Below are 22,469 nucleotides of genomic sequence, written 5' to 3'. Positions count from 1 at the left end.
CTTATACTCCAATAAAGAGGTGTACCCAACATCACTTACAACAAAACAATTAAACAATCATATCAATAGAAAACAGACCGTGAGTCCCTTGTAAGAGTCTAACACCAGTTGCTTTTGTTTTAAAAACCATCCCCACATTTGCCGACTATTATACGGCAATAAGTGAGCATCCAAGAAAATTATCTGTTTTTCCACTTTCGTTGATTACAATACAGTAGGACTGTGTGGACACCCAAAAATATTTTTTCCACATTCGTCTAGTGATAAGCCTAGACAGGGCATTTGGGCACCTTTTAAACTCCCTGCACGGGTACCAACACAACACCACATTTCCAAAACCGACTCTTACCCCCACTCATGCACAATTAACAATTCAATCACATTTTATTTCATCAACAAGCATCCAACATTACAAAAGAATGGAATACAACACAACATTCAAAGAAAAATAACATCCAAGCCACAAATCCTTTACCATATCAACATCCACGTCTTTCATCTCTTTATTATTCACGATATTCCATGAATCAAAGGAAATTCTATTCAATTGAGTGTTTTTTACTCAAGTTGAGAATTTAGGGTTTTACCAAATTTGGGTTTTTTTTTTCTTCTTCTCTTTTATCATAGATAGAGGTTTTAACAACACATATATATATTTTAAAAAAAAGAATTAAGAAATTTCAAGCAAAAGTCAAGCAAAATGGTTTATTTATGTAAAACATAGACTTAATCCAACAAGATCCCCACATTAGCTCATAAGTCACAACAATACCATGAAATCTCTTCAAAATAAAGAAATAATAGGGTAAAAGTATCCCTACCTCAAGTTGTGAAGAGTAAAACTCGGAAAACCCAAAGTCGACGAAACCACGAAACTTTTGGATCAAAAGAAAGCCCTTGATGAAATCTACAATCTTTCTCAAAGGACTAATGTGAAGAGATCACTTGAGCTGAGTAGATCTAAAGATCTAAGTGAAAAAGTTTGAGTTTAGAGAGAGAAGAGAAACTCATGATGTAGAGAGAGAAAAGAGGAGGAAAAGTGAAATGAACAAATGTTTGGGACCTATTTATAGTAGCAAGGTAATAATAGAATAATAACCCCAAGGTCAACGAAAAGAATAAGTCAAAATCCCCAAAACTAAGGCCCAAAACCGAATAAAAAATATGGAAATTTACTCACAAGGGTCGACCCTTCAGACAGTGGTGTCGACCTGTAGTGACCCAGATTTTTTATTTATTTATTTATTTTTTAAATAGCCAGTGCATAATTTAATTGAGCAAATTTTCGAATTTGAGTGCTGTGTAAATTCTGTGCGAAAACAGTTCGATTTTGTATTTTTTAAAAATAGTTACCGATCTCAGAAAATTATGAAATTTTTGTATGTTGTTCACATACGAGTCTGGCACGTCGGGTAAAAATTTCAGAATTTATTGATGAGTATTTATTTTATGAATATTCATAGACTGATCGGTGTTCTGTCTAGTGTACAACAGAATTTGATTTTAAGTTTTGGGTGTTTAGGCCATGACTTGAGATTAGATTTGTTGGGTCTACTTTGGTTTATAATTGGGTCATGTTTGGCTTATGGGTGGAAATTTAATTCAAGACCCTAGTAAAATAAAATAAAATAAGATAAAATATATGGGGTGGTGGGAAATTATTTGACTGTAGAGTGGGTGTTAAAGGGTGTTTGGTGGGTGGAAAATGATTTTTTTTAAAATACAATATATCTCCCTCTCTGGGTGTTCATTTCGGTGGAGAATTATTATGTTAGAGGGAGAGTGAGTTGGTGGACTATGCACTGAGAGAATGAAAAAGGAATAAAAAAATGGGCTTTGTGTAATGGGGTATGATGAGTGGGAGGATGGGTTTGTCAATTATTATGTCTCTTCTAAATGCTCTAGACTTTGAATCTCTCTCTCTTTTTCTTTCAAACGTCTCTCTCTCTCTCTCTCCCCTCCATTGTTGCATAAGCTTTAAGCTTAAAGTGGGAGTGTTTAAAGTGAGATTTTGCAAAAGTGTTGTAAATGAAAGTTAGAGAGTGAGTTGGTGGACTATGCACTGAGAGAATGAAAAAGGAATAAAAAAATGGGCTTTGTGTATTGGGGTATGATCAATGGGAGGATGGGTTTGTCAATTATTATGTCTCTTCTAAATGCTCTAGACTCTGAATCTCTCTCTCTTTTTCTTTCAAACGTCTCTCTCTCTCTCTCTCTCTCTCTCTTTCTCTCTCCTCCATTGTTGCATAAGCTTTAAGCTTAAAGTGGGAGTGTTTAAAGTGATATTTTGCAAAAGTGTTGTAAATGAAAGTTGGAGAGTGAGTTGGTGGACTATGCACTGAGAGAATGAAAAAGGAATAAAAAAATGGGCTTTGTGTATTGGGGTATGATCAGTGGGAGGATGGGTTTGTCAATTATTATGTCTCTTCTAAATGCTCTGGACTCTAAATCTCTCTCTCTCTCTCTCTCTCTCTATCTCTCTCTCTTCTCCATTGTTGCATAAGCTTTAAGCTTAAAGTAGGAGTGTTTAGAGTAAGATTTTGCAAAAGTGTTGTAAATGAAAGTTGGAGAGCTCGTCGTAATCTTCGTAATGGTGTTCTCGGATTCATGATCAGGCAACGTTTGCATTTTCAGATTTGTTTTTTCTTCATATTTGAGGTGGGGACTTTCTTTATATTTTTACATTAAAGCTATGTTAAGGTTATTTTGAGAAAATATATCATTATAAGAGGTATTGCATATAAATATATCTTCAAATTTTTATTTGGTAATTTTTGGAAGAAAAATTATGTTGAAATGTTAAGAATGTTGGTATTTTGAGATTGATTTTAGGAAAATCATTTTGTGTTGTTAATTTCGTAAAAGAAATCCGAAAATAGAATTTAATAGTTGTATGGATTATATCTACATCATATTATGGTTAGATAATTTATTTTCAGAAATTAATGTTGAAATATTTATCTCATCCTTGAGTTTTAGAATTTATTTTTGAGAAAAATAAATTAATATTGAGGAATATTGTGTAAATTGTTAAGTAGAGATTTTTCCTACACTTCTTTATGCACTTTTGCTTGATTATATGGAGTTTAGAGTTGTATATAATTTAATTAGAATTTTTGAAAAATTTGTATTTTATTTGCTTAAAAGAGAAATTTTGAGAAAAATAAAAAGTTGATGCCCAAATTGCGAAAGTATAAACTTGGAATATGTTTGTAAGGTTGTGAAAGAGTTATGTTTTAAATTTGAACAAAAATGGACTTCGGTTCGATTGGTTTTGAAATTTTTACCGGTTTGTGGCCAAAAGAGCATTTTTAAAGAAAATAAAGGAATTACGTTTAACTTTTGGGGCTTTCGATCAAAATAGGATGTCATAGTTGAATAATGCTTGGAGAATGAGTTTGGAAAGAAAATGATATTTTCTTGGGCATTAACGGTATTATTTTACTTCATGTATTTGTTGGAATAAAACCGACACGGTTAGAAATGGACCTTGAGAGGTTACCAGACGTGATTGTGATATGAAAACTAGTGTAGTTGTTCATATTTGATAAAATGTGGAATATGATTTGTTTCTAAATGTTGGGAATCGTGGGAGATTCCAAGTTATAGTTATATGTTGGATTGTAAGTCCATATTGTTATCTTTTAATTAATATATTAGAGATAACTATTTTGGCTATCGGTGAAAATTTATCACGTTGCATTTAAATGAGGGATTTCTTGGAAGGATGAGAAATGATGGAACTTTGGAAGCTTGATATATAATATGTTATAAATTTGTCTTGAAATGACTAAATTAGGAATGTTGATTAACATGTGGACTATATGAATATGGATATGGTTGTATTATCTCTTGAAATTGTATTAGAAATTATATTGAAATGAGAAATGAGAATTTTGATCAAAATGGTAATATTTAATAAGTAGGGAATTTCTACACTCTAATATGATTTTTAGCTTAGTTATTTGCTATTGTGTATGGATGATGAGATTTGGTTGTGATTTGGACAAATCTAGGATTTGGGTATAAAATGAAAATAGGGGTTTTGATGAATATGAGGTAAATGAGTATGAGGCTTGAATATATGATCATATTGTGCCAAAATAGTTGATTTTGGTGTTTGGGTTGATATTTGGTGAAAGGGGGATTTTGCCCTAATTTAGATTAAATTATTATTTTGTATAAATAATTGGGATTAACATTGAAAATGTGAAATTGGAAGGTTGTGATTATAAATGGTGATTTTGGATATGTATTATCTCACCTATGTAAGTTTTGAATAAAATATTTGCTTTAAGATTGAACATCTCTTTAGAAATTATGGTATTGGGTTATCGGTGGAGGAAACCTATAATTGTTGTAGAAATTGCATGAGGATTAGGCGTTTTAATGCTAATCTATTGTTGGTGTCATTGAATATGACCATGTTTATAAATATATTGTATATGCATGTTTATTGGGAGAAGATAGGGGATGTACTCCATATGTGATCATACTTATAAATACATTGTATATGTATGTTTATTGGGAGAAGATAGGGGATATACTCCATATATGATTATGTTTATAAATGCATTGCATATGTATATTTGTTTGGGAAGAGAAAGGGGATAGACTCCATGTAAAGCAAGCTGGTCGGAGTGTCTTGGGTGAAAGACTCGAAATCATATATATACATGGGTGCTGAATCCCGTGGACGAAATTTTTGTAAAATGGCAGATTTGAAGTGCTTATGTGTGTTTGCATATTTGGGAACCATTGAGTTGTAGTCTCATTTTGGTTGTTGAAAGATAATGAATTTAACTCATGAATTGAGTAGCATATATGAATTGGAAATGAATTGATGAAAAATGGAATAAGATTGGTCTTAGTGGCATATGAATATGCAGGCCTTAGATTTAAGAGACTATGTAATAAAATCATATGGTTTTGACATGATATGATTTCACGTATATGTATAAGTATCTTTGTCCCCGCATATCTTTTAATGTTTTAATATGAGATTGTTCGGTGGGCTTTGCTCACCCCCTACCTGTACATGTGTACAGGGAATGCTTTTCGAATTTGAATATCAAACCATGGGTTTACCATTTCATAAGTGTAATGTAGTGATGGATTGTACTACTTCACTTGTTGTTTGGCCGAGTGCTAGGCAATAGCGTGGATGGACTTTAGGGAAGCAAGAGCTTCTTAATAATGTTTTGTTGAGTGTATGTTGGTATTTGTAAAGCCAAGGGCTTAAGATGTAATGAGCGAGACTCAATTTGTGTAGCCAAGCAATGATTTGGAAAGATGTAAGCCTACATGGCATTTAATTGGTTGTTAAGCAATAGATTCTGATGTATGAAAGTATGTTATTTTTCATATTTATTCCGCATATGAGTTATCTTTATTGTATTATTTTGGGGGTGTTACACGACCCTTAGGAAGAAAAGTTGAGCCACTAATGTGTGCAGAGGGCAAGGGTCGACCCTTAGAACCAGTGGTGTCGACCATTTATTTCAGAATGCAACCCAGAACAAAACAACAAGGGAAGGGTCGACCCTTAGAGCTCTTGGTGTCGACCCTAAAAACCAGCAAAGACACTAAGGACAGGGCAACAAGGTGGTGTCGACTCTTATGAAGGCTAGTGTCGACACTAGAATAGATTTTCCAAGTTCCCAAAGAACTTTTCTATGTAAACAAGCACGAATGAACAAGCCCAACAAGTTTAAATCGAATCGTACTCCTCCAAAACCAAAATACAACAACTCCAAAGACTCCCAAAATGAAAATAAATGAATTAAATACACCATCCAATAGATTAAGGGATACAAGTGTTACAATAACAAAGCAATTATATATTTTAAAAAAAATTATAAATTAAAAAGAACGTAAAACCACAATTGCTAATTTATATAATTTTAAAAATAGTACTGTGAGAACCCGAATATAAAAATAAAGTAAATAATTAAATAATAATAATTTCACAACCTCAAATATTTTGATGGTGAATCCTAAAGTGCAAATTAAATATTATTGGAAGGTCTTTTAATTAATTTGAAACCTAAAATAAATTTATAGTGGAAGTCTTTAATTTAGAGTTAAGATTTACTGTTAAAAATAGTAATAATAATAATCATAATAGGGAACAAATTATGAAGTATATTTTGATCTAATAGGTATATTTAATTTTATTGGTGAAAAAAAAAGAAGAAAAAAAAAAGAATAAAATATAAAAAAGAAACATGGGTGTGGATGTTTGTGAGGAAGCTTAGGGTTTTATGTCCACTATATCAAATCATAGGTCTCCATAACCAAGAGAGAGGCAAAGAAGTTTGTGGCAAACAAGGAGAGAGGAATTCTGCGTAATCAATACTGTGTGGGTAAGTAAATTGTTTATTCGCACTTTTATTATTATTTTTGATCTTCCGTAGTTGATTTCGTGAAATGCATGGTTTAATCATTTAGGTATATATTAATTTATGGGCTGGTGTGAAGAGAAGTCTAGTATATCAAGCTTGGGTTCTGGGAAATAATGATGGAAGAACAGGTGTTGTGTGGTTGCATGAATCTCATTGTGGAAGAGATGTGGCTTTATCTTTTGTGTGTTGTGTTGTCAGGGCACTGGTGCTCCTGTTTGGTATTGTTACTGAGAGGGTAATTTTTGGGAAAGAATTGGGCCGAGCTGTGAATTGGGCCCTACGGCCCAAAGTGTGAAGGAATCGGTAAGAAGCCGTAGTGATATATCGGCCCAGTAGAGGCATAGATACTCCGGTCCAGGAGAAGTGTAGTTATTCCGGCCCAGGAGAGGTGTGGTTACTCCGGTTCAAGAATGTGTAAAGCAACTCCGGTCCGGTGGCAATTTGAAGTAAGTCCGGCCTTACATTTAGTCCGGTCGTGTCATAATTTGGTTAGGTCGGTCAGAACTTGCTACTTGGAAGTTTGATCTAAACACACCATGGTTGAACAGGGGAAAGCCGAGATAAGGAGTTGGAGGAGAAGACCGAGCTAAGGACAGTTCGGCCTTCTCTGTGGCTCTGCATAGCCAAGCTTATTTCGGTCATATAGTAGTTCGGCCATGGTGAAAACCATCCCACTTGGTTTAAGCAGTGGGGGAGGGTGTAAAAGGATAAGCATTATCCTTAGGAGTATGAATCCTAGGAGGACTCTGCATGGAGAAATACAAGTCCTACTAGGATTGTGCCACAGGAAACTTATAAAAGCTCACAAACATCACCTTGGAGGAGGTAATTGAACACAATTCTTTCCTGAGAACATAAAACTTTGTCTATTTGTCAAGCTTACTGACTTAGGCATCGGAGAGGTTTCCGGCACACACCCGCCGGCTAGCTCACGTTTGTGTTTTCAGGTGGTAAAGCGACGTCGTACGGAGGAGCGTGGACTTGGTCAACAGGATTATACGAGGAGAATTATTTCCTCCCCGTACAATTGGCGTCGTCTGTGGGAAGAAACAGACAAGAACGAAAACCTCTTGACTAAGCTCCTCATTTTCTCAATCAATGGCACACATTGAAGAACTACCGCAGTCCGCCGTCGACGGGCTAACTCCAGACGGGGGCGCAAGGCGAGAAGGATTACCCTCTGTCCCTCCTATGGCAGAGCTGGAGCCCCAACAACATAACTCCAGGAGGAGTGGCAGGGGAAGACGGATTAACAGCCCTCGTCACTCTCAAAGTCCTGACAGACAAAGGAGGAGGATTGATCCTCAAGCCCTGGAAGATCGCGTGAAGGAGCAAGATGAACTAATTCGGAAGATGGCAGCGGACATGGAGGCTTTGAAACGCCAGATGAAGACTAAAGATGTGGCGACAGGAGAGGGGCGCAAGCACAAGATGCCCCCTCGCCACTCAGAGAATCGTAGTAGGAATACTACACCCTCCCAAGGAGGGAGCAGAAGCCTCAGGACAGGCGACACTCATTCCTTATCTTCCAGGACTCGTCACTCCAGGTCTGAGAGGACGAGATCCGAAAGATCATACACTGAAGGAAGCACGTATTGGCCTTCACATTCACACCAAACCAGATCTAGACAAACAGAGCTGCCCAGGTCATTCGACTTACGAACCGTGCTCGAAGAAAAAGCACGATGCAAGGAGGATACCAGGGCAAGGGATCCACACCGAGTCTCGACCTTACAACGGTTGGCTCCTCGGACGCATGGAAGCGTCGAGGTTGGAATGCCAATACCGCAACCGGCCTACGAACCAACGGACAAAGCATTGGCAAGACTACAGACTTCGCCGTTTGTTCCAGCAATCAAAAATGCGCCCCTACCATCAGGCTTCCTTCAGCCGAAATTCACTACATATGAAGGGAAGACGGACCCGTATTCACACCTGAGCCACTTTCGCCAAGTCATGGCTGTGTACAGGCGAAACGAGGCCTTAATGTGCATACTCTTCCCGTCAAGTCTTGGCGACCTAGGCTTGACTTGGTTCGAAAAGCTCCCAGAGGGCAGCATAGCCTCCTGGGCCCAATTGGCAGAAGCGTTCGTAACGAGGTTTCAAACAAACACTAAAACACCGGTGGAGATAGACCAGTTACTCTCCATCGACATGGGTGAAAAAGAGACCCTCAGATCTTACAACAGTCGCTACTGGGAGACATTCAACCAGATTGGAGACTGCCCCACCAATCTAGCCATTGCGCAATATAAAAGAGGCCTACCAGTAGGGAACAGACTAAGGGATTCGATTACCATGACGCCACCCTGATGGAAAGAGTGCATCAGCACATCAGGGTAGAAGAGGATGGCGCACGTGCAAAAGCAAAATCTAGTGCAACCACAGTACCAGAAAAGAAGACCTCAGCAAAGGTCAATACAGTAGATCGGCAGAATAAAAACGGGCATGGCAGACGAGATAACAGAGAAGACCCAGACAAAAGATGGTTGAGAATCCGCACTGCCATAACAACGGTGTTCAAAAAGCCAATATATCGGATTCTGAGCGAAATAAAAGATGAGCCTTTTGTCAAGTGGCCAGCCAAGCTAGGGGAAGCTCAGAAAAATTACGACGACAGATCACGGTGCACCTTCCACAAAGAAAAGGGGCACCGAACTGAGAATTGCACGCCACTGAGACAGCACTTGGAAGAATTGGTGGCAGCAGGCCACTTGGACAAATACATTGAAGGAGGGACGCAACCGGCCCACCAAGATTATAATGACCATCCCAACAGAATGCCAATCGATGCACCGCCTCAAGGTATTATCAATGTCATACATGGAGTTTTTGAACCTGAGCGCGTATGCGAGCTCAGAGGGTCAATCAAAAAGGCTGAGCACTTTAGAGAAGTGCTAGGTGCCCAACCTACCACCAAGAAAGGGAGGACGGAGGCAACAAACGTCATGTCTTTCTCGGATAAAGACCTGGATCGAATATACTGTCCTCACAATGATGCTCTGGTTATCACTCTCCGAGTCAAAAATTTTGACGTCAAGCAGATTCTGATCGACCAGGGTAGTTCATGTGAGATCATGTACTACGACACATTTAAACAACTGAAGCTGCAAGACAAAGACTTAGCGCCTGCAGTTTCTCCCTTGATTGGATTCAACTCCATGCCAGAGTGGCCTGTCGGCAAAATAATTCTTCCAGTCAGAGCAGAGAGCGTAACGAAACAAGTGGAGTTCTGGGTATTGAAGGTCCCCTCCACCTACAACATCATCTTGGGCAGAACATGGCTGCATGCCATGCGTTCGGTAGTGTCATCATACCATCAGGTGATGAGGTTCCCCAACGACATCGGTATAATTGAAGAAGTCTATGGAGATCAGATCATGTCAAAACAATGTTTCGCCACGGTGAATGGCAGCCGCGCTGCCAAAGGATATGTTCATTCGGTGGAAGAACCAGAAAGTAATGAACTATTCGCGGACGTCGGTAAAGAGGCTGATCAGAAAGCGGTGGAGGAATTGGTGGAGGTAAAAATAGATGAGAAGAACCCGGATAAGTTCTTCTTACTTGGCTCATCATTGTCCAGCACTGAGAGATCAGAGGTCTTGGAATTCTTGACCTCTAACATCGAAGTGTTTGCCTGGACGCCTTACGACATGCCAGGTATTGATCCAAACTTCATCAGTCACCAAATCAATGTCCACCCATCCGCCAGACCAGTCATTTAACGCACACGCAGATCGGCACTCCACCACGCTGAAATAGTGGCAGAAGAGGTAGGCAACCTGCTGGAGGCAGGAGCAATAAGAGAAGTGCACTACCCAAGATGGATCTCCAACACAGTTGTAGTGCCAAAAAAGAATGGTAAATGGCGTGTCTGCGTCAACTACAAAACAGTCAACAAGGCGTGCCCAAAAGATAGCTTTCCTCTACCAAGGATAGATCAACTGGTGGACCTAACGGCAGGGCATAACCGACTTAGCTTTCTGGATGCATACAGAGGCTACCACCAGATCGCCATGCATGAACCAGACCAGGAGGTCACATCCTTCACGACACCAAGGGGATTATATTGCTACAGGGTCATGCCCTTTGGCCTAAAGAACGCAGGGGCGACATTCCAATGGATGGTCACCAAGATATTTGAACCATTGTTAGGCAGAACAATGGAGGCTTACATCGACGACATGGTGGTCAAAAGCAAGGATGAGAATGACCATCTTAAAGATCTAGACGAGGTGTTCCAGATCCTGAAGAAACACAAGTTGCGCCTCAATGCGTCCAAATGCGCATTTGGAGTTGGATCTGCCAAATTCTTGGGCTTCTTGGTGACCAACCGAGGTATAGAAGCAGACCCATCTCAGATTAAAGCAATCCAGGAGTTGGAGAGACCAAACTCAGTCAAAGAAGTCCAGCATCTCACTGGTATGGCAGCTGCGCTCAACCGGTTCATAAGCAGGTCATCAGACAGACTACGACCATTCTTCCAAGCTTTAAAGGCCAAGTTTGAGTGGGATGAAGAATGCGACCGAGCTCTGGAAAGCTTGAAGGAGTACATGTCTTCCCCACCACTACTTGTTACTCCAGTACCTGGTGAAGAACTCTTTCTATACCTGGCAGTCTCTCAGCACGCAGTCAACGCAGTGTTGGTTCGTGCAGAAGGAATACAGCACTTGCCCATCTTTTATGTCAGTAAGACATTGTTGGGAGCCGAAACAAGATACTTGCCCTTGGAGAAACTAGCATTAGCATTAATGATGGCATCCAGAAAATTGGCGCACTACTTTCACGCCCACACCATAGTTGTCCTCACAGCCTTTCCACTAAAAGCTCTGTGTGAAAGGGCGAACTTTAGTGGGCAAATTTTGAAGTGGGCAGTAGAGTTGGGACAATTCGACATCAAGTTCCAACCCAAGACCGCAATAAAAGCCCAATCTTTGGCAGACTTCGTCGCAGAGTTTACTCCTGGAAGTCATCATATCTGCCCAGTCGACCTAACTGACACAACCGAACTAGGGACGAAAGTTAACGCCGGAATAGCGCAACCCCTAGTGGAAGGTAGTCAATCAAGCACCAGGGCAGACCATACTAAGGACAACAAGGAAGAGACAAACAAAGGCTCACCAACAGTTCAAACAGAGGACGCCGGGCAGACAGCCAACATGGACCTTGAAGAAAACACCATTCTAGACCCCACGACATCATTTGATCCTTCCATTTGCTGGAAGTTATTCGTTGGAGAGATGTGGAAGCTCTTTGTCGATGGAGCATCCAACCGACATGGTGCAGGGCTTGGCATAGTCCTCATCTCTCCAGACGGCTTGGTTGTAGAGCAAGCAATCAACCTTGGCTTCCCAGCATCCAACAATGAAGCGGAGTATGAGGCGCTTCTCGCAGGACTCAAGTCGGCATACTACATGAAGGCCACCGAACTAATGGTATACAGTGACTCTTTGCTGGTGGTAAACCAAATTTCTGGCGAATACGAAGCAAAGGACGACAGAATGGCCAAGTACCAAGAGTTAGTCAGAACAGAGATCAAGAAATTTGATGTAGTAAGGATAGAACAAATTGGCAGGGAGGAAAATAGCCGAGCGGACGAACTAGCAGGCCTTGCCTCAATGGCAGATACATCAATCCCTCATCCATTACTCGTCGACTTCTTACCAAGACCAAGCATAGAAGACCCCGAAGCAGAAGAAGTATGTTGCACAGAATTAGGCCCTTCTTGGATGGATCCCATCATCCTGTTCCTAAAAGACGGCAACCTACCGGAAGAGAAAAAAGAAGCCAACAGAATAAGGGCAAAGTCACAGCGATTTTGGCTATCTCCATCTCTAGCATTATACAAGAAGTCATTCTCTGGGCCTTACCTCAAGTGCGTTCATCCCAGCAAAGTAGAAGCATTCTTGTTTGAAATACACGAAGGGGTATGTGGAAGTCATCAAGGGGGAAAGTCGCTCGCTTACAGGGCTATTTCGCAAGGATATTGGTGGCCCTATATGCAAGCAGACTCAGAGAAATATGTGAAAAAGTGTGAGAAATGCCAAAAATTCGCGCACCAAATACATCAACCAGCAAGAGAACTCCTACCACTGACAAGCCCATGGCCTTTCGCAATGTGGGGCTTGGACATAGTAGGACCACTTCCAACAGCGCCCGGGGGCAGAAAATTCTTTCTCGCAGCAACAGACTACTTCACAAAGTGGGTGGAAGCAGAAGCATTGGCGTCAATCAAAGAAAAAGACGTGAAGAAGTTTGTTTGGCAGAATATCATCACTCGGTTTGGTATACCAAAAGCACTGATCTCAGACAATGGAACTCAGTTCGACGGTAGAATCTTTAGAAGCTTTTGTGAAGAGTACAAGATAGAGTTCTACAATTCTACACCGGCATATCCTCAAGCAAATGGGCAAGCAGAAGCATCAAATAAAGTTGTCTTGGATGGACTAAAGAAAAGGCTAGAGAAAGCAAAAGGCAAGTGGGCGGAGGAACTTCCTCATGTTTTATGGGCTTACCGCACCACACCTCGGCGATCAACAGGAGAAACACCATTCTCCTTAGCCTACGGAATGGAAGCAGTAATCCCACTAGAAGTTGGCCTCCCCACAATTCGAAGCGAGAATTTTGATCCTGACTTGAATGGAGAAGCCATAACATTGGAACTGGACCTTGCAGAGGAAAGAAGGGAAAGAGCACTGGTTCACATCGCCTCATACCAACGAGAGTTAATCAGAAAATACAGCAAAAAGGTCCACCCGAGACAATTCAAGATTGGGGATTGGGTACTACGCAAAGTAATGGGAAACACCTTGATCCCAGGAGACGGCAAGTTAGGCCCAAATTGGGAAGGTCCTTATAAGGTGGTTGGGTTAGCAGGCAAAGGGGCATACCACCTAGAAGACAAAAATGGCAAGGCAATCCCTAGGCCATGGAATACGGCCAATCTCAAGTTATTTTACTTTTATCTTTTCTTTTTCAAACATATGTAATTTTTTCTTCCTTCAATAAAATGAGAAATTCTTTTTAGCACAAGTTGTTCCTTGTAAAAGTTAGCTTTAGTAAAGATTAGGCGCATTGCAAGCATTTTATTCTAAGTTAGCCGGAAAAACTAACTTAGAGGTTGGCTCCTAAGCCCAGGAATAAGGATCCAGGCTGCAGGACATTTGGTCGGAATAACCAAATACAATAAGTTAGCTGGAAAAACTAACTTTAATGGTTGGCTGGAATAAACCAACTCTCGTTACTCTTCAGCTGAAGTAAGTGCAAGGCTGAAGAGTGGTTGGCTGGAATAAACCAACACTTGTTACTCTTCAGCCGAAGTAAGTGCAAGGCTGAAGAGTGGTTGGCTGGAATAAACCAACACTTATTACTCTTCAGCCGAAGTAAGTGCAAGGCTGAAGAGTGGTTGGCTGGAATAAACCAACACTTGTTACTCTTCAGCCGAAGTAAGTGCAAGGCTGAAGAGTGGTTGGCTGGAATAAACCAACACTTGTTACTCATCAGCCGAAGTAAGTGCAAGGCTGAAGAGTGGTTGGCTGGAATAAACCAACACTTGTTACTCATCAGCCGAAGTAAGTGCAAGGCTGAAGAGTGGTTGGCTGGAATAAACCAACACCCTTCCTAAGCCCAGGAATAAGGATCCAGGCTGCAGGACATTTGGTCGGAATAACCAAATACAATAAGTTAGCTGAAAAAACTAACTTTAATAGTTGGCTGGAATAAACCAACTCTCGTTACTCTTCAGCCGAAGTAAGTGCATGGCTGAAGAGTGGTTGGCTGGAATAAACCAACACTTGTTACTCTTCAGCCGAAGTAAGTGCAAGGCTGAAGAGTGGTCGGCTGGAATAAACCAACTCTTGCTACCCTTCAGCCAAAGTAAGGGTATGGCTGAAACTGGATTGGCTGGATTAAACACTTTGTACTCCTCCGCCGAAGTGATTATATCGGCTAAGGATTGGTTGGCTAGTAAGCATAGTTTAACCAGATAAAATCGAAATAGAAGTTGGAGTAAATAGAAGACATTACAAATGCAAGCATATGAATCAGAAACCGAAATAGAAGTTGGAGTATTAGAAGGCATTACTAAGTACAAACATACATATCAGAACCGGAACAAGAGTTGAAGCAAAATTTTTCATTCATTGAAACTATCACAAAGGAGGTTCATAGTTCGGTTACAACGGCAAAGAGCAACAATGAAAAGAAGAAAAAAATCAAGAAAAAAGATCTTCAATCTCGGCGTCAAAAGCTGCATCGCCATCAACTTGAAGACCGGTTTCTTGAGGGAGCTCATTCACAATAGGGAGAGTCACTTCGGCTGGAACCACGGTTTCACTGGGAAGACCAACCGTTAGGTCTTCCACAATGGGCTCCGACCGAACTGGCTGGTCCACATTATCGACCGGAGTATCTTCAGAAATGGAGTCATCGGATTCTGACTCTTCCAGAAACTCTTGTTGCAGAGCATTGGCGTAGTCCGCAAGAGAGCTCGGTATAAAATAGGCTGGAGGGTTGAAAACCTCGGTCTGTGGATCAAGGCCGAGCTTCTCAACGGCCGCCCTCCAGCCGCACTTGAAGAACAACTCCTTGGCGGCATCGCACTGTTTCACATATGCTTCCTCCGCCTTCTTGTAACCCTGCTTGTAACCCTGCTTTTCGGCCGCCTCCACGCTCTTTTTTAGTTGGCTTATTTCGGTATCTTTTCTCTTTTCAAGTTTTACCAGCTCGCGCAGATATTTGTCCTTCATAGCAATAGCTGCTTTCTGCCTCTCTGCCTCGGCCGAACTAACCAGATCGGCAAGACGGTCGTTCTCCGCTTGTAGCTCGGCCATTTTCTTTTCGGCTTCATCTAGCTCGGCCGCTTTTGCTTCAGCTTCAGCCATTGCCTGCCTTGTGGTTTTTCTAAGCTCCTGGACTTTCTTGTAAGTTACGTTGTTCTTCTGTAAGGCCTGACAAAACGAAGAGTCTCTTGAGCCGAAGTAAAAGTTGGAAAATTCAAACAAGAAAAAATGGACAGAACTACTTACCAAAATCATGGACTTCGATGTAGACCGGATAGACTTCATCTCGGTGTTCAATTGCTTGAGGTGGTGCCCCATATCCTTGGGAAGGCATACACTTTTTGCCAGATTAAAGGCCAATAGGTGATCTTTTTCGGTAACAACCGAATCAGAAGCTCTGATGTCTCGGTCGTTGAAGCTTAGCTGCGGAGCCCATTTCGAAGATTCTGCTCGGTCAGTTTGCTCCGGTTGGAAGGTAGGTTGAGGACTTTGGGGGATGGATTCAACCTCATCAACAAGTTGCTGTTCGGTTGATGTAGATCGGGCGCGTTTGGAAGGGCGAGATGTAGAAGGCTGCTGAGAAGGGAGGGCCACAACGGCAGGCTGCGCCTCGATGGAAGGCTGTACTTCGGCTCTGGTTGTTGCAGTCATAAGGGCCCTAACTCTGCTCTTCTTTGCCATCTCTTCTTCAGCAGTTAATGGGACAAGTCGTATTTCGGGTAAGGTTGGGTCCGGTTCTGGTGCTTCCTCAAGAAGGAAATCGGTCACTCGGGCTTTTCGACGACCGCTATATCTGTAGGTCGGTTCAAAGTTTAGAAGCTTGGCCCAACTCCTTTCTTTACACCGTAGTGCGGCTCGCAAAATCGCAAGGTTGGGGTAGCTATATAGGGAACGGAGGTGGGCGAAATCTGCAAAAGGAGAACTGTTAGTTCGGTTAATAGACTAAAAGAACCGAAATAAAGTACATGGAAGAAGACCGAAGTCAAATTACCGGGCTCTCCCTTTTTCCAATTTATAGGTCGGCCAGGAATTTGGGCTTGAAAATCCTCAAAGTTCCCAGAGACCCAGAAAAAATCGTCGTCATTAAGGTCTTTGTCCGGTGTGTGTTTAACTATCTTCTCTCGGCGGCGGCGAATCCTAAGGTAATAGACCCACCCAGCATCTTTTGAGCCGATGGAGTATTGGTGGAAAATTTCGGCCAGGCCAAGGTTTAGTCCGGTTTGGTGGTTTAGTGCGGCTATTCCCATAATAATGCGGTATGTATTTGTGGACAGTTGGGTGGGGCATAACCTAGTCTGCCTAAGAAATTCACAGATCAATGGTTGGACGGGGAACCGTAGTCCGGTTTCTATTATGGATTGAAGGGTAAAAGGGACGAAGCCTTCTTTTTCCCACGGAATAACGTCTTTTTCGGCCAACATCAGATGAACATCATCAGGAATATAGTAATCTTTCCTAAATTCGGCCATGCCACCAGGTGTCTCAACTAGATACCTATACTTACCCATCTGATGTATAATTTACTTATAATTTATATCGGTGCAAAAATCATGCTCAGTAGCTCGGTTGAGCGCACGCAGGAGTGCCTGGGTAACCTAAGTCTGCAAAGTAGAAAACAGAGGGGGTTAAAGCACTGATCGTTGGACCGTACTACAATTCAAAAGCAAGGTATAAAAGCCCTACTTCGGCCTCATAAACTGGTTCTACCTCGGTTCATCAAGAGGTTTGGTAGCTCGGTTTGAGCAGGTTACTCGTCAGACCGGTTTATCGTCTAGGGGCAGCCTTCTGAGTTCGGTCTAAAAAACTAAGAAAGCTGGCTTAGCCCCCAAGGCCTAAAACGGTTGTGGTGTGAATAAAGTTGCTTCGGTTAAGCCTCTAGGGGCAGCTTTCTGAGTTCGGTTTAGAAACTAAGAAATCTGGCTTGGCCCCAAAAGCTTAGTTCGGTTGAAAACTGAGGTTCCTAGTTTGATATGTTCAAAACTCGGTGATCTTATTTCGGCTAAAATGAATCAGGCGTTGGTGACTCTTAGAGACTTTCAAGTTCTAGTTCGGTTATTGACTGCAGTGATCTACCTGTTTAAAGCAAACAGGATCCTAGTTCGGTTGCTATGTGATTTTGGATCTAAGACTGGTTTTCTACATAATAGTTCATACACACTTGAAGTTCTACTGGTTTTTTCATAAAAGTGCAGAAGCAAAAACAAAAATATATAAGTATGTTTTGCAAAAACATGGAAAGCAAGATGCGAAAAGCAAAACAGAGAGAGGAGAATGGATTTACTTACCAGATTGAAGAAAAGGAGACTGGAGATGGAAGAGTGGAAACAAAAGCAGTCTTCAGAAGCAACGGAAGAACAGTAAAAACTCAGAGAGAGAAGATGAAGAATGGAAGGTGAATGATTCAAGAAAAAGAAAGGTTATTTTGTGAAAGAGGAGAGAGAAAAAAGCGGCAAAAAGGGGCGGGACTGTTCAAAAAGTTCGAAGTACGAAGGCAGCGTGATAATAGCTCACAGCCTATCAGAGCCCGCCACGTGGCAAGGGAATGGGAAGTGGTACAGTCGTAATTGAAGAGACGTTTTGACCGGATAAAGCAGCGCTCGGAGTAGAACTAGCTGGGCTGGATACGCTGAAGGGTTTTTATCTTGGCTGGAAAGACTTGTAGAACTTCAGCTCGGTTGAAGGATTTGTAATCTCAGTCATGCTGTGCAGATGAAATTAAGGGGCAATTGAGAGGGTAATTTTTGGGAAAGAATTGGGCCGAGCTGTGAATTGGGCCCTACGGCCCAAAGTGTGAAGGAATCGGTAAGAAGCCGTAGTGATATATCGGCCCAGTAGAGGCATAGATACTCCGGTCCAGGAGAAGTGTAGTTATTCCGGCCCAGGAGAGGTGTGGTTACTCCGGTTCAAGAATGTGTAAAGCAACTCCGGTCCGGTGGCAATTTGAAGTAAGTCCGGCCTTACATTTAGTCCGGTCGTGTCATAATTTGGTTAGGTCGGTCAGAACTTGCTACTTGGAAGTTTGATCTAAACACACCATGGTTGAACAGGGGAAAGCCGAGATAAGGAGTTGGAGGAGAAGACCGAGCTAAGGATAGTTCGGCCTTCTCTGTGGCTCTGCATAGCCAAGCTTATTTCGGTCATATAGTAGTTCGGCCATGGTGAAAACCATCCCACTTGGTTTAAGCAGTGGGGGAGGGTGTAAAAGGATAAGCATTATCCTTAGGAGTATGAATCCTAGGAGGACTCTGCATGGAGAAATACAAGTCCTACTAGGATTGTGCCACAGGAAACTTATAAAAGCTCACAAACATCACCTTGGAGGAGGTAATTGAACACAATTCTTTCCTGAGAACATAAAACTTTGTCTATTTGTCAAGCTTACTGACTTAGGCATCAGAGAGGTTTCCGGCACACACCCGCCGGCTAGCTCACGTTTGTGTTTTCAGGTGGTAAAGCGACGTCGTACGGAGGAGCGTGGACTTGGTCAACAGGATTATACGAATTATTTCCTCCCCGTACAGTTACTAAAGGTCTAGATATAATGTTTAAGCTTCAAACATTCATGTATAAAGAATGGTATTATTCAAGGAAAAAAATTCTGTGCAGAATCATAAATTTTAAAAATCAAGAAACCATATCAAACGGATGAATTTTGAATTGAAATTTTTACAGTAGATTAATTACATATTGAATTTCATATCTGAAGTTTCTCATAATTTTTGAGAGTCAAAATCCATATAGACTGATGTGTTTAAATCTGTCCAGAAAACTGGTTTTAAACAGTAAGTTCGGGAGTGTTGTTCTCTTTGGGTATAAATCCAAAAATTATCAAATCAGCGTCATTAGAACCGGTTACGAGTCTAGTTTCGTACGTTTTTGGCCTTGCATTGATTTCTCATGTATACTAAGAGAACCATTAAGTTCTTTAAAGTGCTACAGAAAACAACCTGTTTAGATATAATTAATTGCAAATAATTATTTTGATAAGCAAATCAAGTGAAACCATTTGGGTTTGAAACTTAGGATATAGTAGTTGATATCTGGAGGATTTTAGAATTTTTCGAACAACGTGGGGTGGGTTTTTAATTTTCAAAGTTAGCGAATAGATTGGGAAAACTAGTTTAAAATTCTGTTTTATCTTAAAGTTACTTTTAATTAAGTTTCGATTTGAACCCATGTATTGGGTGATTTTAGACCTTGAAGAACATGAACTTAGGTAATATTTTAGAGTAACGGTGAGTTGGGTTGATTTGTGTTAGTGCACTTTAGTTTGGGATTACTTAGTTCTTATTCTTTAGTATTTTTAAATTAGTAATGACGCGTAGTTTTCATACTTGGTTCAGGGTACTAATTGGACTTTCATACTTTATTCGAGGATTATATTATTTCGTTTTCAGGTGAGTTGTTTCATGTTACATATTTTTATAGATGTTCCGCTACCCTAAACTGTTGGAAAATTAAATTGTTGTTTCATGACTTATAGCGATCCCAGTTTTCCCTTTACTGTTTAACTGTGTTCCGGACTCGGTTCCATGGTTGATGGCTGTTGTCTGTGTTTCATTTCCATCCTTTAACTCTTGGAAATTGAGTTTAGAATTGTTTTGGGCGTGTTTTGAACAGGTTGGTTGAGTTTTGATCTCAAGTGTTGTTGCCCAGGTTTTTGGTGATCCGCTTGAGCGGGTCCCTTTGCGCTCGAGCGGAGTTTGCACACTTTCATCATTTTGTGCCTCTGCAAAAGTACTGTAGGTTTGTTTTTCACGCTCGAATGGAGTTCCTTACGCTCGAGCGGGTCGCGCTCGAGCGGGCCTTTTTGCGCTTGAGCGGGTGTTCAATGTCTGTAAAAATACTAGAAGAGGGTAATCTACGCTCGAGCGGGTTTCCCTTTGCGCTCGAGAGGGTGTATTTTGCAGTTGTGTCTTGGCACTCGAGTTGGTGTTCTTGCGCTCGAGATGGTCTAGTTTTTGCACTTGACGCTCGAGCATCCTATTCTCCACTCGAGCGGACTAGTCGTATATCAGAGGGCAACTGGGTGATTTTAAATCACTTTTCACACTTTCTTTCTCTCTCTTATTTTTCGAAACCTCCATTGGAGAGCACCTCACTCTAAAACTTCAACTTCTCTCTAGGGTTTGATCTAGTTTGAGTGATCTACCTTCTTAGTGTCTTTGTATAAAAGGTGGAGTTTGGCTTGGGCTATCTTTGGATCCGAAAATCTCTTGGTTTGGAGCACTTCGAGTTTTCTTCATCATCTCCATTTGGTCTCATCTTTTGAGGTAGGGATAACTACTCATTTTTATGGGTTTTAACATAGATGTTGAGCTTTTTGTATAAATGGTTTGATTTGGGAAGTTAGGGTTTGAGATGTGTTATATTGGAAAGACGGGTTTCGTTCTTGTGATTCATACATATGTGTTTTGGGTATGAAAAAGAGGTTATTGATATTGTTAATGATATATGGGACCTTTGGGTCAATATTGAGAAAAAGGGAGAAAATGCCATGTTTGGGTATATTTGGGTCATTAGTGTAATTAATGACATTTATTATGGAAATATGAAATTGAGTTGGAAATAATGAAATTGGTTCATTATGAGGTAAAATGGTGGAGTTGGATTCATTAATCACTCACCTTTGAAAATGTTGATGAATTATCTGTTTGATACATTTATTATCTGTTTAGAAATAATTGCTTTGGGCTATCGGTGGAGAATAGTCTTGATTGTTGTAGACACTGCATGATGATTAGGTGAATTAAAACTAATCGATTGAATATGTCATTGAATATGATGATTGGAATAATACATCAAATTCGTGTATTGATTGAACATATATATGATAAATGCTTATATACATTGTGTTGTGTGGGAGGAGATAGGGGATGTACTCTACGGTTTAGGAGGAGATAGGGGATGGACTCTTAAACCGGATATTTGGGAGGAGATAGGGGATGGACTCCATTGATACAGCAAATTTGTGTATCATATATGAAGTATGGAAGTGTTTTAATATGAGTTGTTATCTCATTTGAAATGAAAGTATTGTTAATATGAGATGTAATCTCATTTAAATTGTTTGGCCAGGTTCTGAGCCATGGCTATGAATTGAGGATTGGATAAATAATGGAAAATGGAATGAAACATGGACATATTTGTCATGGAATAGGAATGTGTTGTAAATTGGTTTATATGAGTTAAACATTTATCAAATGCTAATGTTTTAGTTATTGCTCATATTTTGTTTAGCATATCTCTACTGGGCGTTGGCTTACCCTATATGGGACATCATTTTCAGGTTCAGGTATTATGCCGCCTTCGAGGTCTTAGCTTGGATGGTTGTGGGAGTTGAAGGCTCTTTTGTTTGTTTGTTTTTTTTTTTTTTGTGATTAGTTTGTGTATTTCATGTAAATCAAGCCAAGGGCTTATTTTGTGTTTTGAGTTAGTACTTCCCTTTTTGTAACCAAGTGTTGGCTTGGAAAGTTGTAAGCCCGTATGACATTTACTTTTGATGTCAACATGTAATACTTTTGTAAGGAATACTCTGATGTATGAAACTACGCTTTATTCTCTTATGTCTAAGCATGTTAAGATTGTATGATTTATGGGTTTATTTTGAGGGCGTTACATGACTAAATTGTTTTGATAAATTATTATATTATCAATGGAATCAAATTATTTCTGAAACATGTGTGAACTTGGCATACTGTAAACTATTTGTTTTGGTCTCATGTTTATAACGATAAACTACCATGTTTTGTGAAACTGATGTATATTGATTATTGGGACCAACTATGTATTTAGTCCAGGGAAATTATTCCACAGTGTGTGGTGACTCTGGCCACTAGGGAACAGATCCGGGTTGGGCTGTGATGGCCTTAGTGCTCAACGATTGTAAGGAAAAGACCTAGGTTAAGCTAGGTGACCTTCAATCGGATCGTCTTAGAGAAAAGGCCTAGGTTGCCACCTTGAGGATGACTCTTAGTTCGGTATTGGATCCAACGAGGCTTATAGCCTTGAGAACTGTGTGGCATATTACTTGTTATTTTTTTTGGTACCTAGAAAATTATTGGTGTTCATGTTATAATCTGTTTTAAGTGAAAAATGTCATTTATCACGTTCTTGAGAAACATAAGTATTTTAACTGTTGAACTGTGGAACTTTCCTTTTGAAATAGATTGTCTTTACCAAACTGTATGCCAATTCTAGTTTCTGTGATATATATCTTATTTTGGAATTGATCATTGTTTTCAAAACTGTATATACTATCCATGTTGCTACTCACTGAGCTATC

Source organism: Camellia sinensis, chromosome 8 (assembly GCF_055761805.1).
Source record: "Camellia sinensis isolate YWXY chromosome 8, ASM5576180v1, whole genome shotgun sequence".
Taxonomy (NCBI): Eukaryota; Viridiplantae; Streptophyta; class Magnoliopsida; order Ericales; family Theaceae; genus Camellia; species Camellia sinensis.
The sequence above is the reverse complement of the archived record's forward strand: the minus strand, read 5'-3'. Positions refer to the sequence as shown.